General features: G+C 46.2%; 1 long non-coding RNA gene across 1 annotated transcript in view; it reads left to right on the top strand.

The window, feature by feature from the left end:
• Positions 1–16,630, top strand: part of LOC146812205 (uncharacterized) — an 82,351-nt gene extending 65,721 nt beyond the window's left edge. Inside the window, exons 3-4 of the long non-coding RNA XR_014965879.1 lie at positions 16,164–16,249; positions 16,529–16,630. This is a non-coding gene — a long non-coding RNA (uncharacterized LOC146812205). The remainder of the gene's footprint in view (positions 1–16,163; positions 16,250–16,528) is intronic.
• The last annotated feature ends 253 nt before the right edge of the window (positions 16,631–16,883 follow it).

Genomic DNA, 16,883 nt, shown 5'->3' with positions numbered 1-16,883 from the left:
GTCTACATAAGTTGATATGTTTTCGTACAGGCTTCCACAGCTCGAAATGATTGGACGACCTGGTGGTTTGTTGAGTGTTTTGTGCACCTTTGGGAGAAAGTAGATGGTTGGCATAATTGGGTATTCGACCATTAAAAATCCTTTTTCATTTTCTGTGAGCAGACCTTTCTCTTGCCACATGTTTAATTTACTGTGTAGGTCTGATATTAACATATCTGTTGGATCTTTTAACAGATTTTTGTAGTTTTTAGTTACATTTAGCTGGCGCATTGCTTCTTCTATGTAGTGCTGTTTGTCAAGCACTACAATATTTCCGCCTTTGTCGGCCGGTTTGATTTCGATTTCATTGGTGTTCTTTAATGATTGTATGGCCTCTCGTTCTTTTTTGGTTAGATTTTCCCGTTTTTCCTTTGAGGTGACATTCCGCAGGGTATCTATTTCTCCCAATACCAGATCATAAAAGATATCAATTTTGTTCCCTGGATGCAGCGCTGGGCAAAACTTGGATTTTTTCTTAAATGTGGTTGGCATGCGTTTGTCCAGTTGTAGCCCCATTTCTCCTCTGTTAATTGAGAAGCATCTGTCTCATTTGCTAGTTCGTAAGCAATCCTAAGATGTGGTGCATCAGAGATTTTGTAGATTCCTGAATTTTCAGGATCGAGCAGTTGGTTTTGATCTGTATTTGCTTTGGGAGAGTGTCTGGCAAAGTATTTTTTTAGTTTTAATTTTCTTACATATTTGTATAAGTCTATTTTGGTTTCCAGGGGGTCCTGATGTTTCTCTGGGCAAAATGATAGTCCTTTGTTGAGAAGGGTTGTTTCAGATTGAGATAAAGTATATCTGGATAAATTGATGACCAGGTTTGGGATTTCATGATTTTTACATTTTATTTCCTCACCACCGTGCGGTTCCTTAGATTGTATCTTCCGCTTGAGCTGCTTGCTTCTTCTTGTTTTCCTTGGTCTCTTGAGTGAAAGGATCCCCTTCCCCTTGACCTGATCCTCCCTGATCCGCGTCCTCTTGGTTTGTCTCTGGGCGTCTGTTGCTCTTGGTAGAGCAATTTCATTTCCTCTAAAAAAGAGAATTTGCGCAGGCCTGTTTGTCTTTGTTCTCCTTCGCCTGGGTCTGATTCAGATCCGCTCGTTGTATAGCCAGCACCTACATCTACATTGGTCTGTGTTTCCCATTGTTGTTTATAGATTTCGAATTTTTTTGCAAATGTAAAGATGGTTCCAAATTCGTTGTCGTCCTCATCTCTACGAAACTTGCGTTGTTTCCTCTCCTGTACTTCTTCTTCATGTTTATCAAGATTGCGATCCATGTCAGCTCGTAGTTTCTTAATTACCTCACTGTTTTCACTTGATGCTGTGATCTGGGTCTCAAGTTCTGATATTTTCTGTTGTAATTCATCTACGTCTTTTTTAGCATATTTGATGATTATATGCATCATGTTTTTGGAACACTCCATGTTGTTCCTGCCCCACTCTTCAAGCATTTCAGATTTTGTGTCTGGATGGTTTGGGAGAGTAAAGATGCGAAGCCCTCTGGGTACCATGTCACATTCAATGTATTTTTCTAAAGTTATAATCTCCCAACTGCGTGAGGTTTCCTTACGTAATAATTTTTCAAGCTGCATAAACAGTTGTTTGATAGTAGTGATTTGGGGTTGCAATCTTTTATCCGTTGGATTGGCATTTTTTGATGCCCCTGCACTCCTTTGAAACATATTCTGCGCTTTAGATGTTCTCTTGGCAGCCCTCTCCTCCATATTGGCCCCGATAAACGAGACGCTGTAGGTTCTATCCCCAGTTGTGTTGACGCAGGCACTGTGTATAGCGCGGTTTAAGACCGTTTGCCTGAGTTTGCACTTTATTAGTCAGGACTTAAAAGGACACTCGTAATGGTTCTTTAGTGAGCGGGGATTAGCTTGATTTAACCCCGAGTCACGAACTTTAAACGATTCACATCAAGAGAGAAAGGAAACACTATGCATTTGTTTCCCAGCGCATGTTTCAGTAACTACTTGACTGCGCTATATTCTCGCTGCAGCGTATGTGACTCGCAAGAAAAGAAAATGTTCTTACCCGGGAGACTTCCGCCGTTATGGCGTCCTCCGACCCCAAAGGCCAGCGCTCAACCAGGTTTCTTTGATGCGTTCCGTCACTTTGATTTACTGCTGCGGTTCCGTTCATACAACAAACAAATGATGGACGGAATGCTGACAATGCATACATTCTCCCCCAGTCAAGAGATCTGGGTTAAATCCATCGTTCTTTTGCCCACTACACCACCCCAGTTTAGACATGGCCATATGCAAATCAGTCTTGACCCTGTGCCTCATGGGAACAGTCCAGCCCGAACTGCCAAGCCATGTCTTCCTTGGACCGGAATCAAGCATCCTAGGACCGGTTTCTGGCTATCAGCCGTCATCAGCCATGATAGCTTGACTCCAGTGGCGTAGTGAGCACGGGTCCCACGTCTGGGAATACCCATCCCACTTGGGGCGAAAAGCCTTACAACAAACAAATGATGGACGGAATGCTGACAATGCATACATTCTCCCCCAGTCAAGAGATCTGGGTTAAATCCATCGTTCTTTTGCCCACTACACCACCCCAGTTTAGACATGGCCATATGCAAATCAGTCTTGACCCTGTGCCTCATGGGAACAGTCCAGCCCGAACTGCCAAGCCATGTCTTCCCTGGACCGGAATCAAGCATCCTAGGACCGGTTTCTGGCTATCAGCCGTCATCAGCCAGGATAGTTTGACTCCAGTGGCGTAGTGAGCACGGGTCCCACGTCTGGGAATACCCATCCCACTTGGGGCGAAAAGCCTTACAACAAACAAATGATGGACGGAATGCTGGGTATCTGTTAATTGAGAAGCATCTGTCTCATTTGCTAGTTCGTAAGCAATCCTAAGATGTGGTGCATCAGAGATTTTGTAGATTCCTGAATTTTCAGGATCGAGCAGTTGGTTTTGATCTGTATTTGCTTTGGGAGAGTGTCTGGCAAAGTATTTTTTTAGTTTTAATTTTCTTACATATTTGTATAAGTCTATTTTGGTTTCCAGGGGGTCCTGATGTTTCTCTGGGCAAAATGATAGTCCTTTGTTGAGAAGGGTTGTTTCAGATTGAGATAAAGTATATCTGGATAAATTGATGACCAGGTTTGGGATTTCATGATTTTTACATTTTATTTCCTCACCACCGTGCGGTTCCTTAGATTGTATCTTCCGCTTGAGCTGCTTGCTGCTTCTTGTTTTCCTTGGTCTCTTGAGTGAAAGGATCCCCTTCCCCTTGACCTGGTCCTCCCTGATCCGCGTCCTCTTGGTTTGTCTCTGGGCGTCTGTTGCTCTTGGTAGAGCAATTTCATTTCCTCTAAAAAAGAGAATTTGCGCAGGCCTGTTTGTCTTTGTTCTCCTTCGCCTGGGTCTGATTCAGATCCGCTCGTTGTATAGCCAGCACCTACATCTACATTGGTCTGTGTTTCCCATTGTTGTTTATAGATTTCGAATTTTTTTGCAAATGTAAAGATGGTTCCAAATTCGTAGTCGTCCTCATCTCTACGAAACTTGCGTTGTTTCCTCTCCTGTACTTCTTCTTCATGTTTATCAAGATTGCGATCCATGTCAGCTCGTAGTTTCTTAATTACCTCACTGTTTTCACTTGATGCTGTGATCTGGGTCTCAAGTTCTGATATTTTCTGTTGTAATTCATCTACGTCTTTTTTAGCATATTTGATGATTATATGCATCATGTTTTTGGAACACTCCATGTTGTTCCTGCCCCACTCTTCAAGCATTTCAGATTTTGTGTCTGGATGGTTTGGGAGAGTAAAGATGCGAAGCCCTCTGGGTACCATGTCACATTCAATGTATTTTTCTAAAGTTATAATCTCCCAACTGCGTGAGGTTTCCTTACGTAATAATTTTTCAAGCTGCATAAACAGTTGTTTGATAGTAGTGATTTGGGGTTGCAATCTTTTATCCGTTGGATTGGCATTTTTTGATGCCCCTGCACTCCTTTGAAACATATTCTGCGCTTTAGATGTTCTCTTGGCAGCCCTCTCCTCCATATTGGCCCCGATGAGCGAGACGCTGTAGGTTCTATCCCCAGTTGTGTTGACGCAGGCACTGTGTATAGCGCGGTTTAAGACCGTTTGCCTGAGTTTGCACTTTATTAGTCAGGACTTAAAAGGACACTCGTAATGGTTCTTCAGTGAGCGGGGATTAGCTTGATTTAACCCCGAGTCACGAACTTTAAACGATTCACATCAAGAGAGAAAGGAAACACTATGCATTTGTTTCCCAGCGCATGTTTCAGTAACTACTTGACTGCGCTATATTCTCGCTGCAGCGTATGTGACTCGCAAGAAAAGAAAATGTTCTTACCCGGGAGACTTCCGCCGTTATGGCGTCCTCCGACCCCAAAGGCCAGCGCTCAACCAGGTTTCTTTGATGCGTTCCGTCACTTTGATTTACTGCTGCGGTTCCGTTCATACAACAAACAAATGATGGACGGAATGCTGACAATGCATACATTCTCCCCCAGTCAAGAGATCTGGGTTAAATCCATCGTTCTTTTGCCCACTACACCACCCCAGTTTAGACATGGCCATATGCAAATCAGTCTTGACCCTGTGCCTCATGGGAACAGTCCAGCCCGAACTGCCAAGCCATGTCTTCCCTGGACCGGAATCAAGCATCCTAGGACCGGTTTCTGGCTATCAGCCGTCATCAGCCAGGATAGCTTGACTCCAGTGGCGTAGTGAGCACGGGTCCCACGTCTGGGAATACCCATCCCACTTGGGGCGAAAAGCCTTACAACAAACAAATGATGGACGGAATGCTGACAATGCATACATTCTCCCCCAGTCAAGAGATCTGGGTTAAATCCATCGTTCTTTTGCCCACTACACCACCCCAGTTTAGACATGGCCATATGCAAATCAGTCTTGACCCTGTGCCTCATGGGAACAGTCCAGCCCGAACTGCCAAGCCATGTCTTCCCTGGACCGGAATCAAGCATCCTAGGACCGGTTTCTGGCTATCAGCCGTCATCAGCCAGGATAGTTTGACTCCAGTGGCGTAGTGAGCACGGGTCCCACGTCTGGGAATACCCATCCCACTTGGGGCGAAAAGCCTTACAACAAACAAATGATGGACGGAATGCTGACAATGCATACATTCTCCCCCAGTCAAGAGATCTGGGTTAAATCCATCGTTCTTTTGCCCACTACACCACCCCAGTTTAGACATGGCCATATGCAAATCAGTCTTGACCCTGTGCCTCATGGGAACAGTCCAGCCCGAACTGCCAAGCCATGTCTTCCCTGGACCGGAATCAAGCATCCTAGGACCGGTTTCTGGCTATCAGCCGTCATCAGCCAGGATAGCTTGACTCCAGTGGCGTAGTGAGCACGGGTCCCACGTCTGGGAATACCCATCCCACTTGGGGCGAAAAGCCTTACAACAAACAAATGATTGACGGAATGCTGACAATGCATACATTCTCCCCCAGTCAAGAGATCTGGGTTAAATCCATCGTTCTTTTGCCCACTACACCACCCCAGTTTAGACATGGCCATATGCAAATCAGTCTTGACCCTGTGCCTTATGGGAACAGTCCAGCCCGAACTGCCAAGCCATGTCTTCCCTGGACCGGAATCAAGCATCCTAGGACCGGTTTCTGGCTATCAGCCGTCATCAGCCAGGATAGCTTGACTCCAGTGGCGTAGTGAGCACGGGTCCCACGTCTGGGAATACCCATCCCACTTGGGGCGAAAAGCCTTACAACAAACAAATGATGGACGGAATGCTGACAATGCATACATTCTCCCCCAGTCAAGAGATCTGGGTTAAATCCATCGTTCTTTTGCCCACTACACCACCCCAGTTTAGACATGGCCATATGCAAATCAGTCTTGACCCTGTGCCTCATGGGAACAGTCCAGCCCGAACTGCCAAGCCATGTCTTCCCTGGACCGGAATCAAGCATCCTAGGACCGGTTTCTGGCTATCAGCCGTCATCAGCCAGGATAGCTTGACTCCAGTGGCGTAGTGAGCACGGGTCCCACGTCTGGGAATACCCATCCCACTTGGGGCGAAAAGCCTTACAACAAACAAATGATGGACGGAATGCTGACAATGCATACATTCTCCCCCAGTCAAGAGATCTGGGTTAAATCCATCGTTCTTTTGCCCACTACACCACCCCAGTTTAGACATGGCCATATGCAAATCAGTCTTGACCCTGTGCCTCATGAGAACAGTCCAGCCCGAACTGCCAAGCCATGTCTTCCCTGGACCGGAATCAAGCATCCTAGGACCGGTTTCTGGCTATCAGCCGTCATCAGCCAGGATAGCTTGACTCCAGTGGCGTAGTGAGCACGGGTCCCACGTCTGGGAATACCCATCCCACTTGGGGCGAAAAGCCTTACAACAAACAAATGATGGACGGAATGCTGACAATGCATACATTCTCCCCCAGTCAAGAGATCTGGGTTAAATCCATCTTTCTTTTGCCCACTACACCACCCCAGTTTAGACATGGCCATATGCAAATCAGTCTTGACCCTGTGCCTCATGGGAACAGTCCAGCCCGAACTGCCAAGCCATGTCTTCCCTGGACCGGAACCAAGCATCCTAGGACCGGTTTCTGGCTATCAGCCGTCATCAGCCAGGATAGCTTGACTCCAGTGGCGTAGTGAGCACGGGTCCCACGTCTGGGAATACCCATCCCACTTGGGGCGAAAAGCCTTACAACAAACAAATGATGGACGGAATGCTGACAATGCATACATTCTCCCCCAGTCAAGAGATCTGGGTTAAATCCATCGTTCTTTTGCCCACTACACCACCCCAGTTTAGACATGGCCATATGCAAATCAGTCTTGACCCTGTGCCTCATGGGAACAGTCCAGCCCGAACTGCCAAGCCATGTCTTCCCTGGACCGGAATCAAGCATCCTAGGACCGGTTTCTGGCTATCAGCCGTCATCAGCCAGGATAGCTTGACTCCAGTGGCGTAGTGAGCACGGGTCCCACGTCTGGGAATACCCATCCCACTTGGGGCGAAAAGCCTTACAACAAACAAATGATGGACGGAATGCTGACAATGCATACATTCTCCCCCAGTCAAGAGATCTGGGTTAAATCCATCGTTCTTTTGCCCACAACACCACCCCAGTTTAGACATGGCCATATGCAAATCAGTCTTGACCCTGTGCCTCATGGGAACAGTCCAGCCCGAACTGCCAAGCCATGTCTTCCCTGGACCGGAATCAAGCATCCTAGGACCGGTTTCTGGCTATCAGCCGTCATCAGCCAGGATAGCTTGACTCCAGTGGCGTAGTGAGCACGGGTCCCACGTCTGGGAATACCCATCCCACTTGGGGCGAAAAGCCTTACAACAAACAAATGATGGACGGAATGCTGACAATGCATACATTCTCCCCCAGTCAAGAGATCTGGGTTAAATCCATCGTTCTTTTGCCCACTACACCACCCCAGTTTAGACATGGCCATATGCAAATCAGTCTTGACCCTGTGCCTCATGGGAACAGTCCAGCCCGAACTGCCAAGCCATGTCTTCCCTGGACCGGAATCAAGCATCCTAGGACCGGTTTCTGGCTATCAGCCGTCATCAGCCAGGATAGCTTGACTCCAGTGGCGTAGTGAGCACGGGTCCCACGTCTGGGAATACCCATCCCACTTGGGGCGAAAAGCCTTACAACAAACAAATGATGGACGGAATGCTGACAATGCATACATTCTCCCCCAGTCAAGAGATCTGGGTTAAATCCATCGTTCTTTTGCCCACTACACCACCCCAGTTTAGACATGGCCATATGCAAATCAGTCTTGACCCTGTGCCTCATGGGAACAGTCCAGCCCGAACTGCCAAGCCATGTCTTCCCTGGACCGGAATCAAGCATCCTAGGACCGGTTTCTGGCTATCAGCCGTCATCAGCCAGGATAGTTTGACTCCAGTGGCGTAGTGAGCACGGGTCCCACGTCTGGGAATACCCATCCCACTTGGGGCGAAAAGCCTTACAACAAACAAATGATGGACGGAATGCTGACAATGCATACATTCTCCCCCAGTCAAGAGATCTGGGTTAAATCCATCGTTCTTTTGCCCACTACACCACCCCAGTTTAGACATGGCCATATGCAAATCAGTCTTGACCCTGTGCCTCATGGGAACAGTCCAGCCCGAACTGCCAAGCCATGTCTTCCCTGGACCGGAATCAAGCATCCTAGGACCGGTTTCTGGCTATCAGCCGTCATCAGCCAGGATAGCTTGACTCCAGTGGCGTAGTGAGCACGGGTCCCACGTCTGGGAATACCCATCCCACTTGGGGCGAAAAGCCTTACAACAAACAAATGATTGACGGAATGCTGACAATGCATACATTCTCCCCCAGTCAAGAGATCTGGGTTAAATCCATCGTTCTTTTGCCCACTACACCACCCCAGTTTAGACATGGCCATATGCAAATCAGTCTTGACCCTGTGCCTTATGGGAACAGTCCAGCCCGAACTGCCAAGCCATGTCTTCCCTGGACCGGAATCAAGCATCCTAGGACCGGTTTCTGGCTATCAGCCGTCATCAGCCAGGATAGCTTGACTCCAGTGGCGTAGTGAGCACGGGTCCCACGTCTGGGAATACCCATCCCACTTGGGGCGAAAAGCCTTACAACAAACAAATGATGGACGGAATGCTGACAATGCATACATTCTCCCCCAGTCAAGAGATCTGGGTTAAATCCATCGTTCTTTTGCCCACTACACCACCCCAGTTTAGACATGGCCATATGCAAATCAGTCTTGACCCTGTGCCTCATGGGAACAGTCCAGCCCGAACTGCCAAGCCATGTCTTCCCTGGACCGGAATCAAGCATCCTAGGACCGGTTTCTGGCTATCAGCCGTCATCAGCCAGGATAGCTTGACTCCAGTGGCGTAGTGAGCACGGGTCCCACGTCTGGGAATACCCATCCCACTTGGGGCGAAAAGCCTTAAAACAAACAAATGATGGACGGAATGCTGACAATGCATACATTCTCCCCCAGTCAAGAGATCTGGGTTAAATCCATCGTTCTTTTGCCCACTACACCACCCCAGTTTAGACATGGCCATATGCAAATCAGTCTTGACCCTGTGCCTCATGAGAACAGTCCAGCCCGAACTGCCAAGCCATGTCTTCCCTGGACCGGAATCAAGCATCCTAGGACCGGTTTCTGGCTATCAGCCGTCATCAGCCAGGATAGCTTGACTCCAGTGGCGTAGTGAGCACGGGTCCCACGTCTGGGAATACCCATCCCACTTGGGGCGAAAAGCCTTACAACAAACAAATGATGGACGGAATGCTGACAATGCATACATTCTCCCCCAGTCAAGAGATCTGGGTTAAATCCATCTTTCTTTTGCCCACTACACCACCCCAGTTTAGACATGGCCATATGCAAATCAGTCTTGACCCTGTGCCTCATGGGAACAGTCCAGCCCGAACTGCCAAGCCATGTCTTCCCTGGACCGGAACCAAGCATCCTAGGACCGGTTTCTGGCTATCAGCCGTCATCAGCCAGGATAGCTTGACTCCAGTGGCGTAGTGAGCACGGGTCCCACGTCTGGGAATACCCATCCCACTTGGGGCGAAAAGCCTTACAACAAACAAATGATGGACGGAATGCTGACAATGCATACATTCTCCCCCAGTCAAGAGATCTGGGTTAAATCCATCGTTCTTTTGCCCACTACACCACCCCAGTTTAGACATGGCCATATGCAAATCAGTCTTGACCCTGTGCCTCATGGGAACAGTCCAGCCCGAACTGCCAAGCCATGTCTTCCCTGGACCGGAATCAAGCATCCTAGGACCGGTTTCTGGCTATCAGCCGTCATCAGCCAGGATAGCTTGACTCCAGTGGCGTAGTGAGCACGGGTCCCACGTCTGGGAATACCCATCCCACTTGGGGCGAAAAGCCTTACAACAAACAAATGATGGACGGAATGCTGACAATGCATACATTCTCCCCCAGTCAAGAGATCTGGGTTAAATCCATCGTTCTTTTGCCCACAACACCACCCCAGTTTAGACATGGCCATATGCAAATCAGTCTTGACCCTGTGCCTCATGGGAACAGTCCAGCCCGAACTGCCAAGCCATGTCTTCCCTGGACCGGAATCAAGCATCCTAGGACCGGTTTCTGGCTATCAGCCGTCATCAGCCAGGATAGCTTGACTCCAGTGGCGTAGTGAGCACGGGTCCCACGTCTGGGAATACCCATCCCACTTGGGGCGAAAAGCCTTACAACAAACAAATGATGGACGGAATGCTGACAATGCATACATTCTCCCCCAGTCAAGAGATCTGGGTTAAATCCATCGTTCTTTTGCCCACTACACCACCCCAGTTTAGACATGGCCATATGCAAATCAGTCTTGACCCTGTGCCTCATGGGAACAGTCCAGCCCGAACTGCCAAGCCATGTCTTCCCTGGACCGGAATCAAGCATCCTAGGACCGGTTTCTGGCTATCAGCCGTCATCAGCCAGGATAGCTTGACTCCAGTGGCATAGTGAGCACGGGTCCCACGTCTGGGAATACCCATCCCACTTGGGGCGAAAAGCCTTACAACAAACAAATGATGGACGGAATGCTGACAATGCATACATTCTCCCCCAGTCAAGAGATCTGGGTTAAATCCATCGTTCTTTTGCCCACTACACCACCCCAGTTTAGACATGGCCATATGCAAATCAGTCTTGACCCTGTGCCTCATGGGAACAGTCCAGCCCGAACTGCCAAGCCATGTCTTCCCTGGACCGGAATCAAGCATCCTAGGACCGGTTTCTGGCTATCAGCCGTCATCAGCCAGGATAGCTTGACTCCAGTGGCGTAGTGAGCACGGGTCCCACGTCTGGGAATACCCATCCCACTTGGGGCGAAAAGCCTTACAACAAACAAATGATGGACGGAATGCTGACAATGCATACATTCTCCCCCAGTCAAGAGATCTGGGTTAAATCCATCGTTCTTTTGCCCACTACACCACCCCAGTTTAGACATGGCCATATGCAAATCAGTCTTGACCCTGTGCCTCATGGGAACAGTCCAGCCCGAACTGCCAAGCCATGTCTTCCGTGGACCGGAATCAAGCATCCTAGGACCGGTTTCTGGCTATCAGCCGTCATCAGCCAGGATAGCTTGACTCCAGTGGCGTAGTGAGCACGGGTCCCACGTCTGGGAATACCCATCCCACTTGGGGCGAAAAGCCTTACAACAAACAAATGATGGACGGAATGCTGACAATGCATACATTCTCCCCCAGTCAAGAGATCTGGGTTAAATCCATCGTTCTTTTGCCCACAACACCACCCCAGTTTAGACATGGCCATATGCAAATCAGTCTTGACCCTGTGCCTCATGGGAACAGTCCAGCCCGAACTGCCAAGCCATGTCTTCCCTGGACCGGAATCAAGCATCCTAGGACCGGTTTCTGGCTATCAGCCGTCATCAGCCAGGATAGCTTGACTCCAGTGGCGTAGTGAGCACGGGTCCCACGTCTGGGAATACCCATCCCACTTGGGGCGAAAAGCCTTACAACAAACAAATGATGGACGGAATGCTGACAATGCATACATTCTCCCCCAGTCAAGAGATCTGGGTTAAATCCATCGTTCTTTTGCCCACTACACCACCCCAGTTTAGACATGGCCATATGCAAATCAGTCTTGACCCTGTGCCTCATGGGAACAGTCCAGCCCGAACTGCCAAGCCATGTCTTCCCTGGACCGGAATCAAGCATCCTAGGACCGGTTTCTGGCTATCAGCCGTCATCAGCCAGGATAGCTTGACTCCAGTGGCGTAGTGAGCACGGGTCCCACGTCTGGGAATACCCATCCCACTTGGAGCGAAAAGCCTTACAACAAACAAATGATGGACGGAATGCTGACAATGCATACATTCTCCCCCAGTCAAGAGATCTGGGTTAAATCCATCGTTCTTTTGCCCACAACACCACCCCAGTTTAGACATGGCCATATGCAAATCAGTCTTGACCCTGTGCCTCATTGGAACAGTCCAGCCCGAACTGCCAAGCCATGTCTTCCCTGGACCGGAATCAAGCATCCTAGGACCGGTTTCTGGCTATCAGCCGTCATCAGCCAGGATAGCTTGACTCCAGTGGCGTAGTGAGCACGGGTCCCACGTCTGGGAATACCCATCCCACTTGGGGCAAAAAGCCTTACAACAAACAAATGATGGACGGAATGCTGACAATGCATACATTCTCCCCCAGTCAAGAGATCTGGGTTAAATCCATCGTTCTTTTGCCCACTACACCACCCCAGTTTAGACATGGCCATATGCAAATCAGTCTTGACCCTGTGCCTCATTTGAACAGTCCAGCCCGAACTGCCAAGCCATGTCTTCCCTGGACCGGAATCAAGCATCCTAGGACCGGTTTCTGGCTATCAGCCGTCATCAGCCAGGATAGCTTGACTCCAGTGGCGTAGTGAGCACGGGTCCCACGTCTGGGAATACCCATCCCACTTGGGGCGAAAAGCCTTACAACAAACAAATGATGGACGGAATGCTGACAATGCATACATTCTCCCCCAGTCAAGAGATCTGGGTTAAATCCATCGTTTTTTTGCCCACTACACCACCCCAGTTTAGACATGGCCATATGCAAATCAGTCTTGACCCTGTGCCTCATGGGAACAGTCCAGCCCGAACTGCCAAGCCATGTCTTCCCTGGACCGGAATCAAGCATCCTAGGACCGGTTTCTGGCTATCAGCCGTCATCAGCAAGGATAGCTTGACTCCAGTGGCGTAGTGAGCACGGGTCCCACGTCTGGGAATACCCATCCCACTTGGGGCGAAAAGCCTTACAACAAACAAATGATGGACGGAATGCTGACAATGCATACATTCTCCCCCAGTCAAGAGATCTGGGTTAAATCCATCGTTCTTTTGCCCACTACACCACCCCAGTTTAGACATGGCCATATGCAAATCAGTCTTGACCCTGTGCCTCATGGGAACAGTCCAGCCCGAACTGCCAAGCCATGTCTTCCCTGGACCGGAATCAAGCATCCTAGGACCGGTTTCTGGCTATCAGCCGTCATCAGCCAGGATAGCTTGACTCCAGTGGCGTAGTGAGCACGGGTCCCACGTCTGGGAATACCCATCCCACTTGGGGCGAAAAGCCTTACAACAAACAAATGATGGACGGAATGCTGACAATGCATACATTCTCCCCAGTCAAGAGATCTGGGTTAAATCCATCGTTCTTTTGCCCACTACACCACCCCAGTTTAGACATGGCCATATGCAAATCAGTCTTGACCCTGTGCCTCATGGGAACAGTCCATCCCGAACTGCCAAGCCATGACTTCCCTGGGCCGGAATCAAGCATCCTAGGACCGGTTTCTGGCTATCAGCCGTCATCAGCCAGGATAGCTTGACTCCAGTGGCGTAGTGAGCACGGGTCCCACGTCTGGGAATACCCATCCCACTTGGGGCGAAAAGCCTTACAACAAACAAATGATGGACGGAATGCTGACAATGCATACATTCTCCCCCAGTCAAGAGATCTGGGTTAAATCCATCGTTCTTTTGCCCACTACACCACCCCAGTTTAGACATGGCCATATGCAAATCATTCTTGACCCTGTGCCTCATGGGAACAGTCCAGCCCGAACTGCCACGCCATGTCTTCCCTGGACCGGAATCAAGCATCCTAGGACCGGTTTCTGGCTATCAGCCGTCATCAGCCAGGATAGCTTGACTCCAGTGGCGTAGTGAGCACGGGTCCCACATCTGGGAATACCCATCCCACTTGGGGCGAAAAGCCTTACAACAAACAAATGATGGACGGAATGCTGACAATACAGATGTAGTCAATGTATCTGTTGCAAACATGTTATAGACAAAACAATAATTTTTTGCGATCATACCAATAGAAACTACTTCAAAATTAAATCATTTATAAATTGTAATACTAGTCATTGTATATACATAATAACATGTGCATGTAAAAAGATATATGTTGGCTCTTCAATAAGAAAGCTTAAAATCAGATGGATGGAACATCTTAGAGCTATAAAAAAATGTGATCCGAAATATCCAATGGCAGTCCATTTTAAAGAACAACATAAACGTAATGAACTTGGAAATATCCAGTTTATGGGTATCGAACAAGTCACCCTGGACAGAAGAGGGGGTGACTTAGAAGCCAAATTGAGATAGAGAAACATTCTGGATTAATAAACTAAAAGCGGTACAATTTGGATTGAATGTAGATCGTGAGATCTATACCCTGTTAAGTTAAAATCAATTATCAATGTTCCTAGACCTTCACTGTAGATGTCAGTTATTTAAATGAGATAATATCTATGGAAATTGTACATAGATCCCCTTCCTTTCTGTGTTAAGTGGGGTAATAACTATAATTTCATTCACTAGTAATTCGTACTATCCAGAAGGAGGCGAATTTTGAATTTTGGATTCAGCAATATAAGTGGTCAATAGAGTCCAAAGCTTGGACTGAATGTGTGATAAATCTTGACAATAAACACTAATTTAAGGGATCAACCCGTCAGCGTAATTGGCTAATGATAGATAAATATAAGGTTGACATGCACAGGCGATCCCGAACCCGGGGTCAATGGCAAAGGAGAATTTAGGATACCATACAATACTACTTTGTTCTCTACAAAATAATTGGACTTAAATAACATTTCTTTATATCTGTTTCCAATATTGTGATTCATCGAAAAACAATATATATTCAAAATAATAAAAAACTTTTTGGGAGATTCAATCTTAGTCTTATCTATGTCAGAAATTTATGATTAACATAGGACTCACGAGATAGCTTACTCTGATAATAACTGACAATCTCATGCCGAGCATGTACGGGTTTGATTCTAACTTGGTATAGATAAACCTGAAATATCAATCAAATTGTTTTTTATAATTTTATATTTTCAAAATTAGGAGATCAGGTAATATTTAGGATTTTACTTTTGATATGATTACCCGAACCAGTAATTAACTATGTTAGATGGGTTCTGAAATAACTAGTCAAATACTGTTAACATTTGAATCGTGTAGATTAGCTCACCGGTTCAAAACAGTACCTCTTCATGTAGATAGAGACAGGGGTTCGATTCCAACCCTAATGAAATTTTTATTTTTTTATTATTTTTTTTATTTTATTCTATTGTTTGCCCTAAATAACTATAATTTTGCATATATTAATTAGCAACTAAATAATGATTTCCAATTACCTCCACTGGATTTAACGACTGCTAGAAATTTGAAGTGCTGTTCGCTTCATTGAAAAGGTTCGTACGTTTAAAATTATTTTTCCCGCCATTTTTCAATTAGTTAATTGAATACAGAACATATATAACGGCTAGGGCACCAAAGGCGTCTCACCTGTGCTAACCGACGGATGTTCTGAACCTGGAACACTCTTTATTTTTAGCGGTAAGAAGGATTCTGGCGCGTTGTAAGCTTGATTAGAGTTGAAGCTCTTATGTAGAATATAGGAAGGTAGCGGATTTTGAACTCTAATATCTCGGTTCTGAATTTCTGAAGTTGTAACAACTTAGCGGTAAGAAGATTTCTGGTGCACTGATAGCCTGATTAGAAGTAAGGTTTTTTTGAGAATATTGAAGGTAGTCAACTCAGAACTCATATTTTTCGTCTGTTTTGAACTTTTAAGTTGAAATGACTTTATTAAAACTGGGCTGCTTGACAGAAATTTACACAAATTTAGTTAGTTAGAGTGTCAATAAACAAAATACTACACACCCACGCTACTATACTATTGATGGCTTACAGAATTATTTATAAATTGTAGATACTGACTGTAGTTATAAATTTCTAGAGAGAAACCGCAGTAGGACCTAATAGATCGTGTAATGTATCTTTATAGGTCGTATTATGGAACGCTAAGAGAGCTACTTAACAGATTTTAAACTTCAAATACAAGGTTTTGGCGGAATAGAATCGAGGTTAAGGTGAGATTGTGCTCTTTGACAAAACAACTCTCTTCTATTGGTGCGAATACAAACTAAAGAGTGAAGCTATTAGAAATTCTAAAATATAAATTAATTAATAATGACCCAACTTTATCTGTAGGAACTGTTTCCAAATAAAGGGAGACCCTATCAACTGGGAAGATTATTGTCAGCTTATTTAAAAAGACACCAATAATGGAAGATGAGGTAAAACTCTGCTCCTATGTTGAAATTAATGTGTTTTCATAATTGAACTGTATTACTAATTAAGGAATTTATATTGGAGACTACAAGATAGCCTAAGAGAATGTTAGGCCTATTTCCTTCATCTCACAATTTTATGTTCTTTACTTTCCACGTTATCTGTATATTCTTTTTTATATATCACAGTTTAAAAAACAGTATTTAAGAACTGTTTGTACATGTACATTAGAATATGATTGTATTAGTATATTCTAATTTTAACAATTTTTGTTTATATGACAGCCCTGAAGAAGCGCAGCTGGCGCGAAACACGTGTTGGCATTTACTGTGCGAACTCTTTTAAGAAATAAGAATAATAACATCAAGAAATCAATGAACAAAGAAGACTTATCGTCTGTGGATTATTGAAAATATTGATTACTTTTGTTCTCAGAAGTGTTTATACATGTATGTATATATGTATGTATGTATATATGTATGTATGTATATATGTATGTATATATGTATATATATATATAATCGTCAAACGGCCCAAAAGGAGAGCGCGCAATTTCATAGCGGGTGCTAGTGGCGAGAACGGGCCAGTTCTCGTAATCAATTATTCACCAATTTCCTCAGAAAGGAAGCACTGCACGCC

This window comes from Triturus cristatus, chromosome 7 (assembly GCF_964204655.1).
Source record: "Triturus cristatus chromosome 7, aTriCri1.1, whole genome shotgun sequence".
Lineage (NCBI taxonomy): Eukaryota > Metazoa > Chordata > Amphibia > Caudata > Salamandridae > Triturus > Triturus cristatus.
Note: the sequence above shows the minus strand (reverse complement) of the source record. Positions and strands in the feature narration are given on the sequence as shown.